The sequence below is a fragment of the Hemibagrus wyckioides genome, linkage group LG26 (genome assembly GCF_019097595.1).
Source record: "Hemibagrus wyckioides isolate EC202008001 linkage group LG26, SWU_Hwy_1.0, whole genome shotgun sequence".
Taxonomy (NCBI): domain Eukaryota; kingdom Metazoa; phylum Chordata; class Actinopteri; order Siluriformes; family Bagridae; genus Hemibagrus; species Hemibagrus wyckioides.
In genome coordinates this window covers 18,248,232-18,264,374 of record NC_080735.1, presented here as the reverse complement: position 1 = coordinate 18,264,374, position 16,143 = coordinate 18,248,232, and the positions used below count along the sequence as shown (strand labels likewise).

The 16,143-nt window shown below is 42.4% G+C and overlaps 1 long non-coding RNA gene across 2 annotated transcripts; it reads left to right on the top strand.

Moving 5' to 3' along the window:
* The first annotated feature begins 520 nt into the window (after window positions 1-520).
* On the top strand, window positions 521-11,697 carry LOC131346561 (uncharacterized). Of its 2 annotated transcripts, XR_009203635.1 has the most exons (5): window positions 521-1,811; window positions 9,005-9,255; window positions 9,403-9,900; window positions 10,794-10,930; window positions 11,030-11,697. It is a non-coding gene; the product is annotated as an uncharacterized LOC131346561 (long non-coding RNA). The 2 variants fall into 2 exon arrangements; XR_009203634.1 differs by having other exon boundaries at window positions 9,005-9,900.
* The last annotated feature ends 4,446 nt before the right edge of the window (window positions 11,698-16,143 follow it).

Below are 16,143 nucleotides of genomic sequence, written 5' to 3'. Positions count from 1 at the left end.
AGAGGAAAGCGGTTAGCTGTTAGCTAACCAACATTGTGTCAGTCTCTGGAGGTTGTTTGGGGACAAAACAGAATTAATTAAGGCTGTTTAAGTCTCTTTGCTTTGGGAGATGAAATTGCTTGAGAGGAGCCAGACACAGCAAATACTCAAACACACACACACACAACCACACTCACTTGATCTTCGGCTGCTGCATCCGTTTGAAACTTTTCAGCAGAAGACCCTTGGGCCTGTATAATGGTTTAGTAAAAAGTTCTAATAAAAGGACTGATAAAAAAAAGGTCTTAATGGAATAATGTACATCATTTTTATACGCTGCTCTGTTCACTGCAGTGAAGTTCTGCTTTCACGTTATTAGGGATCAAAGCTTCTTTTCGCTTTTCCCACGCCAAAAGATCAGGTGAATACCGGGAGTAAGATTCCCAGACGAATCCTTGTTGAATTGGTGGCTCAGTGGACAGTATTACATCAGCAGATGATATTCCATCCAGGATGTGTTGTTGCCTTGTACTCAGTGTTTCTCTTGATCACTTATTGTATAAGTAACAGTCCCGAGTATTCCCACTTGATGCTCAGTGTTCCTGGGATATGCTCCGGATGGTCCTGCACAGGATAAAGAGGTTATGGATAATAAATTGTGTGAATATAGACAATTCATCTACATCACTTCCAGCTTCCTGGCCCAATTTCACCCTGAAACATTAGGAGGTAGATTGTGAAGTGATACTAGACTGCAGTTATTGTGTATAGATGACAGGAAGTGGCACTATGAGCTAAACCACACCAGCAAAGCTGTCTGACATCACAGAATAACTGGATGTGGTTTGGGTTGTACACAATAGACTGCCATTACTTGTTTTCTGCACCGGCAGAAGTGTCTGAAGTGCAAGAAGCAAAAATCAGACACCAAACATGTCTTGGCTGATCGACTACATTTTGCGGTAAATGGAACATTGCATACGTTTAATATTAAGCCAAACCATTTCATTAACGCTGGACGTATAAGACATGGAAATGGCTAGTTCATGCATTAGCATGCGTGAAACCAGTGTGTGTGTGTGTGTGTGTGTGTGTGTGTGCATGTGTGTGTGTGTGTGTCTTTAAGTAGAACATGTTAAACTCTGTGTCCGGATGTTAAACGACCCAGCTGGATGAATCACCCTTTCCAAAAAAATAAATAATAACAAATGGCACTTAACGTCATTAGGAGAGCACATACACAGAGGAAGCGAAATTATTTGTCAGTGGGATTGAATGATTTGATTAAAGTAAAAGTGTGCGGGTGTTATGAAAGACAGATGTCTTGCGGTTCAATACTTTTATGGCCTACCAAAAACTGGAATATCAAACTGACGTTTCGAAAATATCTCATGATTTATTACCACTCAAGGCAACATAGGATCAGCCTTCGGGTAAATAAAGTGGGCTACTGGAAGGCATATGTGTTCCTGACACCACACACACACACACACACACACAAGCATCTTTCCAACATTTTAAACTCTGTGCCACAAGAATGCAGGACGTTACTGTTGGGTCACGCCAAGCGCTGAGCTTTTCTGGGTCAGATAATAAAGACTAATGCTGCAGCATTATTACAAAACAGCAGGCTTTATTACGAGAAGTCAATACAACACTAAATAAAATTTTCATTGTTCTGGGTCTGTTCTGGATGTTTTGTGTCTTTCAGAGACACGCTACTAAAATCTGACAGGGTAGGAAGGTGAACATGACATGATGATGTGCTTTACTAAATCTGGAAACCATCTCTACCTGCCCTGTAAAGCATGACCCCAGTGCTTCGTGTTAAGGTAATGCATGTGATCCCTCAGCCAACATTGGTTAAAAACAGCAGATTTAATCTAATTTTTAATCTAAATTCCTGACAATATTTGCACCCAATCAAGTTGATTACCGATTCTCACCATTTTATAGCCAGCAGTCTGGACAGAAGTAAAGATATGTAGAGATATTCTGATCACACTATAATATTTAGTGTAATGTCAGCTAGCTTGGCTTTACTTAGTTGTAACTTGGGGTGCCAGGTTTAACATTTAAAAGAAATCAGTTTAAAATTTTGTCAAAAATGACATTATTACAAAAATACTTAACCAGCTAGTGAACTCCAGAAGCTAACACCGGAGACATAAGCAAACTACTTAATTGTGACTAAGTCATTTATTTTGCCCAAATAACATATGCATTTTTTTAAAATATATGTTCACTTCTGTCTTTTGTGTTTTGTAGGCTAGTGCTTTTTATTTGTTTGTTTACTCTGTAAATTTATGATTTCTTCTTGCAGCTTAGAAAAGATAGTAAAAACTAGCAGGCTAGTCAAAACCCAAACATGCTGCATTTCCCAAGGCAAGGCAAGCTGACACTTTTCCCTCATTAAACCCTGCACTCAAGACAACACTTCCTTCTCCAGAGAGAGAGAGAAAAAAGAGAAAAGGAGAATTAAAAAAAAAAGTTTTACTGTGTAAATTTTTGATTTCTTTATGCAACTTTGAAAAGTGGGCGGTGGTGGTTCAAGTGGTAAAGGCTCTGGGTCGTTGACTGGACGATCGGGGTTCAAGCTCCAACAACACCAATTTGCCACTGTTGGGTCCTTGAGCAAGGCCCTTAACCCCACCTGCTCCAGGGGCGCTGCATCATGTCTGACCCTGCACTCTGACCCCAACCCCCAAGAATGGGATATGTGAAGAAAGAATTTCACTGTGCAGTAATGTAGATGTGACAAATAAAGACAGCATAACTTAAAAGATACTAAAAACTAGCAGGCTAGTCAAAAAACCCAAACATCCCAACCGTCACTGACAGATCAGACTTCTTTTATATCCTCAAGTGTCAAGCTAACAGAACCAACACCGCCTCCATTAGCTAGTTCACAGTGAGCAAATGAAATGTTTGCTCTGATCTAAATTGTGGGTAGCTACATTTGTTTTCTGTACGCTATGAGAAAAAGGTCATAATCCAATTCTGGATGATTAAACAGCATCATGCACATTTAACACAAATATCGGATTTGATGAAGTTTAAATGGTTGATGTGATGTAACTACACCTGATGTGCAAACTTTGTGAAGAGAGTAAACTGCTGTTAATGAGTGCAGAGAAGAAGCTCTTGTTATTGTTGGCCTGTACCCAGTGAGAACAAGGCGTAGTCAACCACAACCACCCAAACCACATACTAGTGTACAAACCTTATATTCACAACAACAATGACTTTTTTTCTTTCTTGGACTTTTCCCTTTATTTTCTCCTAATTTGGTTGTTGGATAATTCCCACTCACTTGTTAGCTTCCCCTGATCACGGGGCAGCTGCCCACCCGGGAGGCACATAAAGCCACTGGTTATGCTAAATCACACTGGAAGGAAAGCGCTAACTGCCCCTTCTGCATACATGCTCAATTAATGGGGTTCTGGTTACGATGACTGGCATCAGCGGTATTTGAATATGTGCTCTGTGGACAACAGGACCAGCACTTTTCTCTTGTGCCATTCACAAGCCTGACATTGTTCATTGTTTGTTCAGTGGTAAAGTGGATGGGCGATCATTGTGAAAAAGTTGACAACGAGACTAATCCACCTTCTCCTATAGCTCTAAACCACAACATGCTCTACAACATTGAAACACAAACTTGTTCCCATCCCATAGACTTTTAGTTTGACTCCACCCAGGTAGGAGGAGCTAGCTATATTTTCTGTGTCATGATTTACTTGTATAGATACTTGTTTCCAATTGCACCAGACAGTAAAACATGCCATGCTCACTACGGTGATGCACTAACAATGTGTTATACACAAACAATTTACTTCTGGAATTTTCCTTTTTAGCTGGAGGATGTTGGATTTCTGGTCAAATGGGTGATTTTTTCATGTATTCAATATTCCTCTGGCTATTTATTTGCCCCATGGCAACCATGGTAATCTAAGGGAAGAACATTATAAACTGCCAACAATGTAGAAAGTGAGACCAGGCAAAACTTCACTGGAAGTGTAATAGATAAGGATATCATCATAAATCAGCAGAGGTACCATACTATCACGCTACTCTAGTAAAACTGTATCGATTATCATTTGTGTAGTGTGTTACTTTGTGTACCATGTGGTACACAACATCCAGCATTCACAAAAGTGTATGGAGACCGAAGTGGGTCACAACACTGGAAATTTATGGTCAAGCAGTTAATGGATGTGGTCTTGAGTTTGTCGTGGGCTGACTGTGTTTAGCCTGTAAAAAGCTTGTGTGTGTATGTGTGTGCGTGTGTGTGTGTGTGAGAGAGTGAAAGAGAGAGAGAGAGTTCATTCTCTCCCTCTTTCCCCCTGTCTGCCTGTGGAAAACAATAAACACTCGGAAACATGAGCCGGCGACAACAGCGGAGTTCAAAACGCGCATCTGGACCGCAGCGGGGGGAAACGAGAGAATCACTGGGAACAAACCAGAACGGGCCTCAATGAGACACATATACACACACACACACACACACACACACACGATACAATCACTCACAGGCATACAGAAAGAAACGCAACACACACAAACAGATACAGATATACATCCCACAACATCTTGAAATTGTTTCATCATCTTATATGCATGAACAAGGAAAGAGAGATTGCAAACTCCAACCCCCCCCCCAACACACACACACACACACACATTCGGATCAGAGCTTTTAGCCAAGACTTCCCAATGTCTTCACACAACATCTCCATACACTGGGGTCAGAGGGCAATTAAGGTTACTGAGCGTGTGACCTCTCGTCACCCCCGAGGCTAAACTATGAAGATGGCGGAGAGTTGGTGTGTTTGCTGGAACAGGGCTTTCCACCTCTGTGGGAACCTGTGCAGGCTCTGACAGCAGAGAGATGAAAAATGTTAACCTGATAAGCCTCAATCTGAAACCAACTAGTGGATACAGGATGTGTCCGTTCCCATGAATGGGTGTGTGTGCGTGTGTGCGTGCATGTGCATGTGTGTATGTGGGGTAAGGAGGTTATGTTAAGGATGCTGTTATGTGAGACTTTAATACGAGTGCGCTAGAAGCACGCATCTGATAAGGTATAATTTTCATGTCACAAATATTGCTTAACTTTAATAGTAGTTTACGGTATCACGCTTATCTCTGTTGATGGTTAGTGTTGTCAGTGTAGCGGAACCTCAGTAGCATGGAACGCCGTCAGAGTGCTAGCATCTACCGGAACGTTTACACGAAAAATATGACTCAAGTTGGTGGAACTAATGGAAGTTCAGCTTGCGGTGTTGCAATGTAGTGCATTGTACCAACATGTCTGAAGAAAATGATGTCAATGACTATAACGAGGATGAAATTTCAAATCTGATTAGTCTTTCTATTTGGATGATGTCTTTCCCTGTACTGATTGATATGTTAAATACAATCACAAACCAGATTTATTCTGTAACACTAGCATGATGCACCCATCAGATCCAGCAGAACTCTCTGTGTCCATCTCAGAATATCCCTTAAACTCCATTTGCTTTTTTTTTTCTCTCGCTCGTTTTCTCAGCACAACATTTGTTCTCTCGCTCTCTCTTATTTTACCTAACAATCTAAGCTAGACATCCAAGTTGTAAAAAAAAAAAAAAACCCTCTAGGCTACAGGTTTAATCATCTCTCCCCGCCCTCGTCAGTGAGACTCATTAGCAGACCAATTGCAATCCAAGGCAAAGCAGGGCTCAGATGGGAGGGGCCGCTTGTTTAATCCAAATATAGACTCAGTTATGACGTTGAGTGAGAAAGCCAGAGAAAGTGCTTGGTTACGTGAGTGTTTTTGTGCATTTATATTGATATATTTATTTATATATGTGCGGTAGACGGCGATGGCTTGGTGCGGTAAACCGCTTTCATAAGTGTAATGTTGTTAGCCGGCGGTAATCAGCTCGAAACATGAGCGGCCCACCGGGAATTCTGCCGACCCTCCCGATTCCCACTCCGGCGTTGCACCGAGGTCATTTAAGGCTTCCTGTCGGGTCGTGTTTCAAACGGGCCACTTTTAGTGAACATCCACTCAATCACGCCGGCAAAAAACGTGTCCTATATTGCCTCGTTATGTTTCACTGACCTCACACCATCACATTTTCATGCTTGAGATATACGGGCCTGCTCAACCCCAGTGTGTGTGTGTGTGTGTTTAGAAAAAACCCGCCTGGTAACCTCTAGCCAAGCTGAATCATGTGTTAGTTAAAGCTGATCATTTGATATTACATGCAGAAACCTGTTATCGCCCGTGTCATGTGACTTTTTGCATGCTGAGAGAAAAAAATAGCAGCAGAGAGGTGTGATGGTCAAGGTTAAGTCCTAGTGTCCAGAACGTCAAGAATTTAAATCGGCACATCAAAATAGAGCCAGTGTCAGGATCTTAATCCGTCTTGTCTTTTTCTAACCGGTCAGAAATTTTCCGAAACCCCAAAGAAATTTGTGTGATGTTACGTCATGAACTCATGACAGTGCCAATGGCTTCCTCATGTCCAGGTGGAAATTAATTTTCTTAAAATACATCAATAAAAGATGTTGAGACTGGAACTAAGAGACTCAGACACTGTACACAAAGCTCCTGAGCTCCATGAAGATCTCCATGGTGTGGAGGCAAAGGATGGAGAAGGTGGAAGATCTGGAGTGTCCTGCACAGAGCCCTGACTCTGACTTAACCCCACTGGGATGAACTGGAACTAGAGACTCTTCAACATCCTAACATCATCTTGCTACTGCTCTTGTAGCTGAAAGTCACCAAGAACGTCGAGGTGCTCAAAAAGCACAGAGAGTATGGTCCAGAAACATTTTGGATATGTTTATAGTGTATGAAACCATTTTTCCTGGTGCGTGTTGCCGTGGATACAGCTCATTTCTGAAGCTGAGCAGCTAAACAAGGGCAGTGGTGGTTCTTCATTTAAATCTCTGGGCTAGCGAACAGAAAGTTGTGAATTTCAGCAGGGAAAGAACTAAAATTAATTTGTGCTACGATTAGAAACCAAACGGACTTCATTGCCACACTTCACTTTTTAGGCAGTGTATCACTTACTTTTCTTAAAGACAGTTTTTTTTCATATATGGCATTTGGCAGATGCCTTACAGAAAAGTGCAGAGCAGAGCGACTTACTGAAAAGGGAATTTTGTCCCTATTCATCCCGACATGTGCTTGGAATGCGAGAGATTACTTGGAGCAAGCCCGAGCTATGTTCGAGACAATTTATCTACATCACCAAAGATCCTTGAGCAAACACTTTGCAGGTTCCACCGAGATATGAACTCTGGAGCGCTGGATTCAGAGGCCACCATGTTACACCATGTCCTCCAAAACACAGGGCTAGAAATGCCCCACCCCTTTCTTCCTGTGAATTACATCCTGCATTTGCATACTGAAATGTGATCCGGGTCTTGACGCTACAAGCCTGAGATATTAATACTCTCATTTCAGGAACATAAACATTTTCATCAGCAATTTATTGACTTTTTTTTAAATGCATTTTTCAGCTGTTTTTCATTTTTATGATAATGTAAGAACCCAATTGTACCAAATTTCTTGTTCGTGTCCTTATCTTAATTATCATGTTATTCAACAATATATTTCACCTTTTTTCTCTCCCACTATATAAACTGTTTAAAAAAAAAGGCACTATACAGGTAACTCATTCCTCCCGAAGGTACAAACAATGTAAAGGCAACCTCAAAGGTTCAAGAGTGGTCTTTAACATTCAATTATGTGCCTTAAATGAGTTTTAAAAGTAGGCTACATCCTTTAGATCCTCTAACTAAAGGTAGGAAAGCACGTACCCTTGAGGGGACCACCCGAGTGACAGGCGCTTGTGAGTTTCCATCTGGCCTAATGAGTGTGCATCTGAAGTGAAACAGAACCTGCGTAACCTCTGTGTTCTTCAGCGGCTGGAAATGATTTTTTGGCTCGGTGTCGTGTGTAAAGCTGCTGATGAAGCTGAGAAAGGTGAGCCTTTGTGATCTTTACAGACTACAGAGTAATGCTGCAGGGAAACATGAGGGAAGTGGTGGAGCACGGAGTATACACACACACACAAATATGCAGAAACACAAGAGAGATGAAATATATGCACACACCAGGCCCACTCTTTACATTTTCCTGTTGGATTTTGTGCCATGCATTGGCCTCACACACACACACACACACACACACACACACACACACACACACACACACACTTGTGCCCGGCTTACTTGAAGACCAACACTGTTGATTTATGATATCTCGGTTATTCTCTCTCTCTCTCTCTCTCTCTCTCTCTCTCTCTGTAACTCCTAACAGCTGTCTGCAGTGGCGCCTTTCCTGTAGGATTAGTCTGAATGGACATATCCACATGGGGTCTCTCTCTCTTTCTCTCTCTCTCTCTCTCTCTCTCTCTCTTTCTCTCTCTCTCTCTCGCTCGCTCTCTCTCTCTCTCTCTCTCTCTCTCTCTCTCTCTCTTATACACACACACTTACACCAGCGACACACACTCACAGGAACAGAATAAAGCAGGAAGCCCATGCTGATTTTTAATGTTTCTCAGAACACAGAGTGTCTCCCGCATGTCCGAACCATCACATGCTCCCTCTGAAGGACGCCGCGTGAACATAAACAATTTCGAGGATAAAACCCAACCTATTTCTAACACTTCTAATGCAAGACTCCGCCTTTAAAGTTTAGGCCACGCCTTCTACCTGAGTCTTCCAGGGAGTGACATCACGCTGATACCAAACTCATGCTCAGGAAACGTGTCATACAACACAGTGACATAAACCTTATGTATTTTAAATACATTATAAAGCTGATGCATTTTTCTTCCTCAACTAAATACTTTATTCCTCTTATACCACAGCTAGTTTTATTTATTAAAGAATGCTCTTCATCCATTTATTCAGTCCCTCCAGGATTGTGTTTCAGTCACTCCAGTGTGTTTGCTTGATTTTGCATCTCTTTTTTTTGTTTTGTTTTTTTTTACATTTGTCATGTGTTTTTTGTGCTTGTTTTCAGAAATCGACTCGGATTGATGAAATCCTAAGCACAGGATTCTTCTTCTAATCTACTCCCAGTGAGATACATCTGTAATGCCTTTCTGTGAGAGCTGTTCTCATGTTCACACACATGAAGGGAAGAGCATTCCGGCTGAAGGCGTGTTGTGACATCACACAACGTGTCCCGACACAAATCTACAGGAAATCTGCATCACTTTGAAAAAATCGCAAGATCCTCTGAATATCATTCATTTATGCAAACACAAAATGGTGATATCCTGGAGTAACTGATTTATAGATACATGTAGAAACAAGTTTGTTCCTGTTATCACTTTCATTATAGCAGCTACAAACAGTTGTTTTCTCTCTCTCTCTCTCTCTCTCTGTCTCTCTCTCTCTCTCTCGTCTGTCTTGTAGATGTCAGAAAGTTGCAGCTTTGCCTCTGACTGTTCTAAAGCACTGACACTGGAGACTCCTTCCCTAAAGCAAAAAATTTCACTAAATCATTCCTTCAACATCTGCTGTACGAGTTTCTGTGGATGAGCCGTTGCTATAGAAACAGTAACGTATCAGATCGAGTGCAGTATATACAGGTTACTATTACAGAAGATAAGAAAGGATCAACACTGACCAGAAACCAGAACTCGCAGGCGCCGCACCATAACAATGGTTAAGCGTTAAATATCAGTAGAGCCTTTCCGAATCCCAGAGGACACTCTGTAAAGCTGACGGCTAACAGGATGAGGAAAGAGGATAGTGTTGAGTGAAGGGGTGGGTGTTAATCGTGCCTTCTTAACAGAGGAAAGAGAAGACAGACGCAGAGAGATGCAGAGCTCTGGGGCCTTGACACTGAATGACCTCTCTGACCTCCTCATGATGGATAATCTGACCTTGGGGATGACAAGAAGTGCACTGGTATTGGAGCTTATTCTGTGTGTGTGTGATTAAAGAAGCTTAGCTGCATAGTACAAGGCTTTAACAGAAAAAAAATCAAATTATCCAATTTCCCGTTTAAACTAATTGACCAGTAAAGATGCTTTTCTTTAGTTTTGCAAAGAAGTCGATTTCACCAACACACAAAATTCCAATACATACATACATTCCAACACTTAAAATTCCAGCACACAAAATTCCAACACACAGCATCCCAACACACAAAACTCCAATGCACAAAATTCCGACACACAAAATTCCAATACGTACATACACACATTCCAACACTCAATATCCCTACACACAGCATCCCAACACACAGCATCCCAACACACAAAACTCCACACAACATTCCAACACACAAAATTCCAATACATACATGCACACATTCCAACACTCAAAATCTCAACACACAAAACTCCATTCAAAATCCCAACACATAGAATTCCAACACAGAATTCCAGCAGACAAAACTCGACACAAAATTCCAAAATGTAGAATTCCAACACACAAAAAATCCCATACACAACATTCCAACGTAGAGTTTTAACACACAGAATTCCAAAGTACTAAATTCCAACACACAAAATTCTAACACATAAAACTCTTAACACAGAATTCCAACACAATAAAAACCCACATACACATATTTCAAACACACAGAATTCTAAAATACAAAATCCTAACACAAAATTCCAGCTCAGAATTCCAACATGCAAAATTCCAGAACTGTTGTACAAAGTTGCACGAAGGTCGTCTTTGTTCCAGCTTTACTCTACAATCCCGTCTTCAGATTTTTTTATTTGAAGCTGGAGGTGTGATGGCGTTCCAGTGTTCAGCTACATAGTGAAGTTTTAATCTTGCTGTATTTACAGAGGTCAGGAAGCGCTGCCTGGTCACTGAAGAGCTGGATGTGGTCTGAGGCTGGAGATGGAAATGAGAGTGTAGAGCAGCATCAGGGTAAAATCTGAGCTCTGTGTTCATGTGTCACAGTCTGGGACCAAGACTTCCTGTAAGTAACTATTCAGGTTTTAATGTTTGCTTTTTTTGTTTTGTTTGTTTTATTTATTTTTTTTTTAATAATCCACTTCTCATCTACTTGACATAAAAGCAGTCCTTGCCAGACAAGTTTCCTTGGATAAACCACTGACAAGGACAATTTCAGGCCTGTTTGGACGCGGGTTATTTTTGGAAAAGTTTGAGAATTCTTACACAAGCGAGAGAGTGGGATGATTTACAGCATGAGGTGCAGAGCTGAGCTCCAGCAGAAATATCCAGCAAACGAACATTCGATTGTTTCACACAAGCGCCCCAAAACAAACCGGACTTTGGAGTGTTTTGGTTATTGACGGCTGTGTGTGTGTGTGTGTGTGTGAGGAGTCATTGCCCCAGATATGAGCAGCTCTATAAACAGAACATGGACAACATACTGTGGAGTTACACACTCACTCACACACACACACACACACTGTCTTAGTGAGGACCTTTTATACATACATATTAAAGCAGCTAATTAATGCCACACTACACCAAAGTCTATCACTAAATTGATCGATTTGTTTGTTTGTTTGTTATTATTATTAAATAAAAGCTGTTATGTTTTCATAATGTGGACCCAATAATTGTCCCCAGAAGGTCAAACTGTCAGATAGTCCAATCCTTCTCAGGACATTTGGTTCCCACCAAGATCTAAAAACATATCCACACACACACAGACACCGAGCACTTCCTAAAAATGAGGTTCATATGGGTTGTTGTGTTTGTTAGGGGATTTTGAACCGTGTCTCTCTCTCTCTCTCTCTCTCTCTCTCGTTCTCTTACACACACACACAATCTCCTCTTTTCTTTGCTCTTTCATGTGTCTGGCTGTGGAACGCCAAACATCTCTGACCTGAAACTGATCTCTCTCTCTCTCTCTCTCTCTCTCTCTCTTTCTTTTGCACACACACACACACACACACACACAAACTCTAAGGCACAAAACAAAAATCCCCAAACCTAAAGTTTCCCCTCATACTTTCTCTACTTTTCCTTGAATATATTTCTCATTCCTCATTCTTGGTTTTCTTTCTCACGTGTTGCCCAGAAGTGTGTGTGTGTACAGATTTGTCTATCAATCTATCTATGACTCAGTTTCTCTCTTTTCCCATTGCTCACACATGATGCTCTGCAGATCCCCCTCAGTGCGGAGGATGCGTTGGGACATTAGTTCTGATATCATGGCTGTTACACAAAGCATCTTTTCTTTCCCTTCAAACGTGCCGGCGAGTTGCTCCGACTGCGATCTCGGGCCTGTCTGAAACTCTTGCGCCACGCCGGCCGCCGTCTCTACAGAGCGTTTTTGTCTTTTCAAAGGAGGCAGCAATTACAGAAAAGAGAGGAAGAAGGAGGAGGACGAACGTAAGAGTGAGGAGGAAAGGAAGAAAGAAAGGAAGAAAAAGAGCTGTGGAATTCCTCGTGGGAGAGAGTGCTTTATTTTTCGATCTGTCTCTGTGTCTCTCTGTCATCTTCCTCTCAGTCTGGCTGTGTGTGAGAAAAAAAAGAAAGAAAGAAACCCCTGGCGTCCGTCCCACTCGTCTCTCCAAACGTCACTTTATTGAGCAAAAACACCAACGCACTATATCAAACAATGTCCTGTCTCTTTTCTCCTGCGCTAAACGCCTGTGTTACGAGCTGGCTGATCCCTCTGTGGGTTACTGGCCGCCACAAAACACTAATCTAATCAAGATGTGCGGCAGAGGACAAAACACTGCGCTCGCTAAACCGTCTCGCACAGGGACGGCCTCGGCGCGGCGTCATCTAGCAAACACCGCACACGGCTGAACCCTGGTTCACGTAGCAAACCTTAATTAAGATCAGAGCCATTTGTTAAAGTCATGGGAAAGCTGTTGCTAAGAGAGTGTGTGTTAGCAAAACCCTGAGAAACATGATAGCATGTTTTATACCTACAGAATATACAGAAAAATATTCATTTCTCTCAGATATTACTTTCTAAACCTTAGAACTTAGACTTAGACTTGACTGGAAGTGTTTGTAAGAACACTCATTAGGCAGCTGGTGAAGCTAGCTAGCTAGCGACTAGTTTGTAGCCATATTTTGTTGGAAAACTTGGCTTCAACTGCAAGTATTTGTGAAACATGGTCACTAGGCAAGATGGCCACCAAGCACAGGTTAGCTAATGACTGAGGGAAATTGAGTTTGCTATCATATGCGTATTTCAGTGACAATGAGACAAAACTGTTGGGAAAAAAACCCCTGCAAAACCTAGGCAACAGAGTGACATGATGACTGAAGCATAAGCTAGCTAATCAGATAGTTCGCTAGGATATAGATATACTATGGTAACAGTGGAAATGGTACAAGACTGTCAGGGAAATGACCTCAGATGTGAGATGTGCGAAATGACACTATTAATTACAAATCCAAGTGTTTATTTAAAAAAACAAAACACTGTTGCTAGGCAACCAGGGAATGGAGCTGCTGAGCATAAGCTAGCTAAAGACTAAAGGAAATTTGGATAGCTGGCATTAAATTGCTGAAAGAAGAGAGACATATCTGTCCAGAATGTTAACATTAACACTCTGTAGAAAGCTAATCATTGACATCAGCTAGACAGAAGCTAGATAACGACTGAGGGGATTTTAGTTAGCTAGAACATAGCTGTGTCATATGTAGGGAAGAAGATGAGGCAAAGGCATAAGTACTGTTTGCTTTTATTTTTGCTAGGTGTGTATTTAAATTTCAACTGCTAACCTGAACCTCCGTGTTATTCAGAACAATGTTTACCCCGGGTGCTAGCAGATTTCCACGATTTTCCCACAGGAAAACAAGAAACTGTTCGAGTGGCTACAGTTGAGAGGATACTGTTGCTAGGCAACCGAGTAACAGGAACACTGAGGGAAGTTTATTGAGCTAGTTACAGATCAGTTGTTAAGTCTTAGAAAGACAACCTAGAGTCACAGCGTCAGTAAAAACGAGGTCAAATCTGTCCGGAACCTCAGCGTTTTCCCTCAGATGTGCTGAGGAATGACTAAAAAACCCAACCCACTGACTTCAAAACAACAATTCACTGAATAAGATCCTGACCGGTTACTGAACCTTTCCCGCCATATTGACTGACGGCAGCTACGCGGTTGAGCGGTTCAGAGAGATCCGAACGTTTCAAAGAGGTGAATACCGCATGAGTGGGCCGCGTGTATGGAACCTTCTGGTAAACACGGTAAACACACGACCCCGCCTGACGTAGCAACAGACACAACACGGAGCTGTAGCCAGTGACATCATCACAGTGACACGACTTCAGAGGATGTGCTTCTGCTTCTCATATGTTTCTGAACTGCAGCAAAGAATATCGTCTGTGTGTGTGTGAGTGTGTGTGTGAGAGAGAGTGAGTGAGTGTGTGTGTGAGTGAGTGTGTGAAAGAGAGAGAGTGAGTGTGCGTGTGTGAGAGTGTTTGTGAGTGTGTGTGAGAGAGAGAGTGTTTGTGAGTGTGAGAGAGAGTGTGAGTGTGTGTGAAAGAGAGAGAGAGAGTGAGTGTGTGTGTGAGAGTGTTTGTGAGTGTGAGAGAGTGAGTGTGTGTGTGAGAGTGTTTGTGAGTGTGAGAGAGTGTGAGTGTGTGAAAGAGAGAGTGAGTGTGTGTGTGTGAGAGAGTGTGTGAAAGAGAGAGAGTGAGTGTGTGTGTGAGAGAGAGTGTGAGTGTGAGAGAGTGAGTGAGTGTGTGTGTGTGAGAGAGAGTGTGAGTGTGGGAAAGAGAGAGAGAGTGAGTGTGTGTGTGTGTGTGGGCTGTTTGGTCGTTAATAAAAGCTCTGGCCGTCCTCTGATCTCTCATCCCCTCTCCAAAACAAATAACATTTCACTCTCTTCTACTCTCCACTCTTTTCCCTCTCTCCTTCTTTCTGTCTCATTCTCTTTTCCTCTCTTTCTCTCTTTTTCCCTCCTTCCTCTCCACTCTCATCTCTTTCATTTCCTCCCAGTTTTGTTCCTCATCCTTTCCATCTATCTTTCCTCTCCTCACTTTTTTCTCCATCCCACAAAAACTCCTTTGCTCCTTTTCTCTCTCTTTCCTGGTGCTTTTTTTTCTTCCCCTCCATTCTTTCTTCTATCACTTTTTTCTTTTTTTTTTCTATACTTTCTCTTTTTCTCTCTCATGTCCTTCTACACTATATTGCCAAAAGTATTCACTCACCCATCAGAATAATCAGAATCAGGTGTTCCAATCACTTCCATGGCCACAGGTGTATAAAATCAAGCACCTAGGCATGCAGACTGTTTTTACAAACATTTGTGAAAGAATGGGTCGCTCTCAGGAGCTCAGTGAATTCCAGCGTGGAACTGTGATAGGATGCCACCTGTGCAACAAATCCAGTCGTGAAATTTCCTCACTCCTAAATATTCCACAGTCAACTGTCAGCTGTATTATAAGAACGTGGAAGTGTTTGGGAACGACAGCAACTCAGCCACGAAGTGGTAGGCCACGTAAACTGACGGAGCGGGGTCAGCGGATGCTGAGGTGCATAGTGCGAAGAGGTCGCCAACTTTCTGCAGAGTCAATCGCTACAGACCTCCAAACTTCATGTGGCCTTCAGATTAGCTCAAGAACAGTGCGCAGAGAGCTTCATGGAATGGGTTTCCATGGCCGAGGGTTTCCATTCTAACCCTAACCCTAACCCTAGCTGCATCCAAGCCATACATCACCAAGTGCAATGCAAAGGGTCGGATGCAGGGGTGTAAAGCACGCCGCCACTGGACTCTAGAGCAGTGGAGACGCGTTCTCTGGAGTGACGAATCGCGCTTCTCCATCTGGCAATCTGATGGACGAGTCTGGGTTTGGCGGTTGCCAGGAGAACGGTCTTGACTTGTCTGACTGCATTGTGCCAAGTGTAAAGTTTGGTGGAGGGGGGATTATGGTGTGGGGTTGTTTTTCAGGAGCTGGGCTTGGCCCCTTAGTTCCAGTGAAAGGAACTCTGAATGCTTCAGCATACCAAGACATTTTGGACAATTCCATGCTCCCAACTTTGTGGGAACAGTTTGGAGCTGGCCCCTTCCTCTTCCAACATGACTGTGCACCAGTGCACAAAGCAAGGTCCATAAAGACATGGATGACAGAGTCTGGTGTGGATGAACTTGACTGGCCTGCACAGAGTCCTGACCTCAACCTGATAGAACACCTTTGGGATGAATTAGAGCGGAGACTGAGAGCCAGACCTTCTCGTCCAACATCAGTGT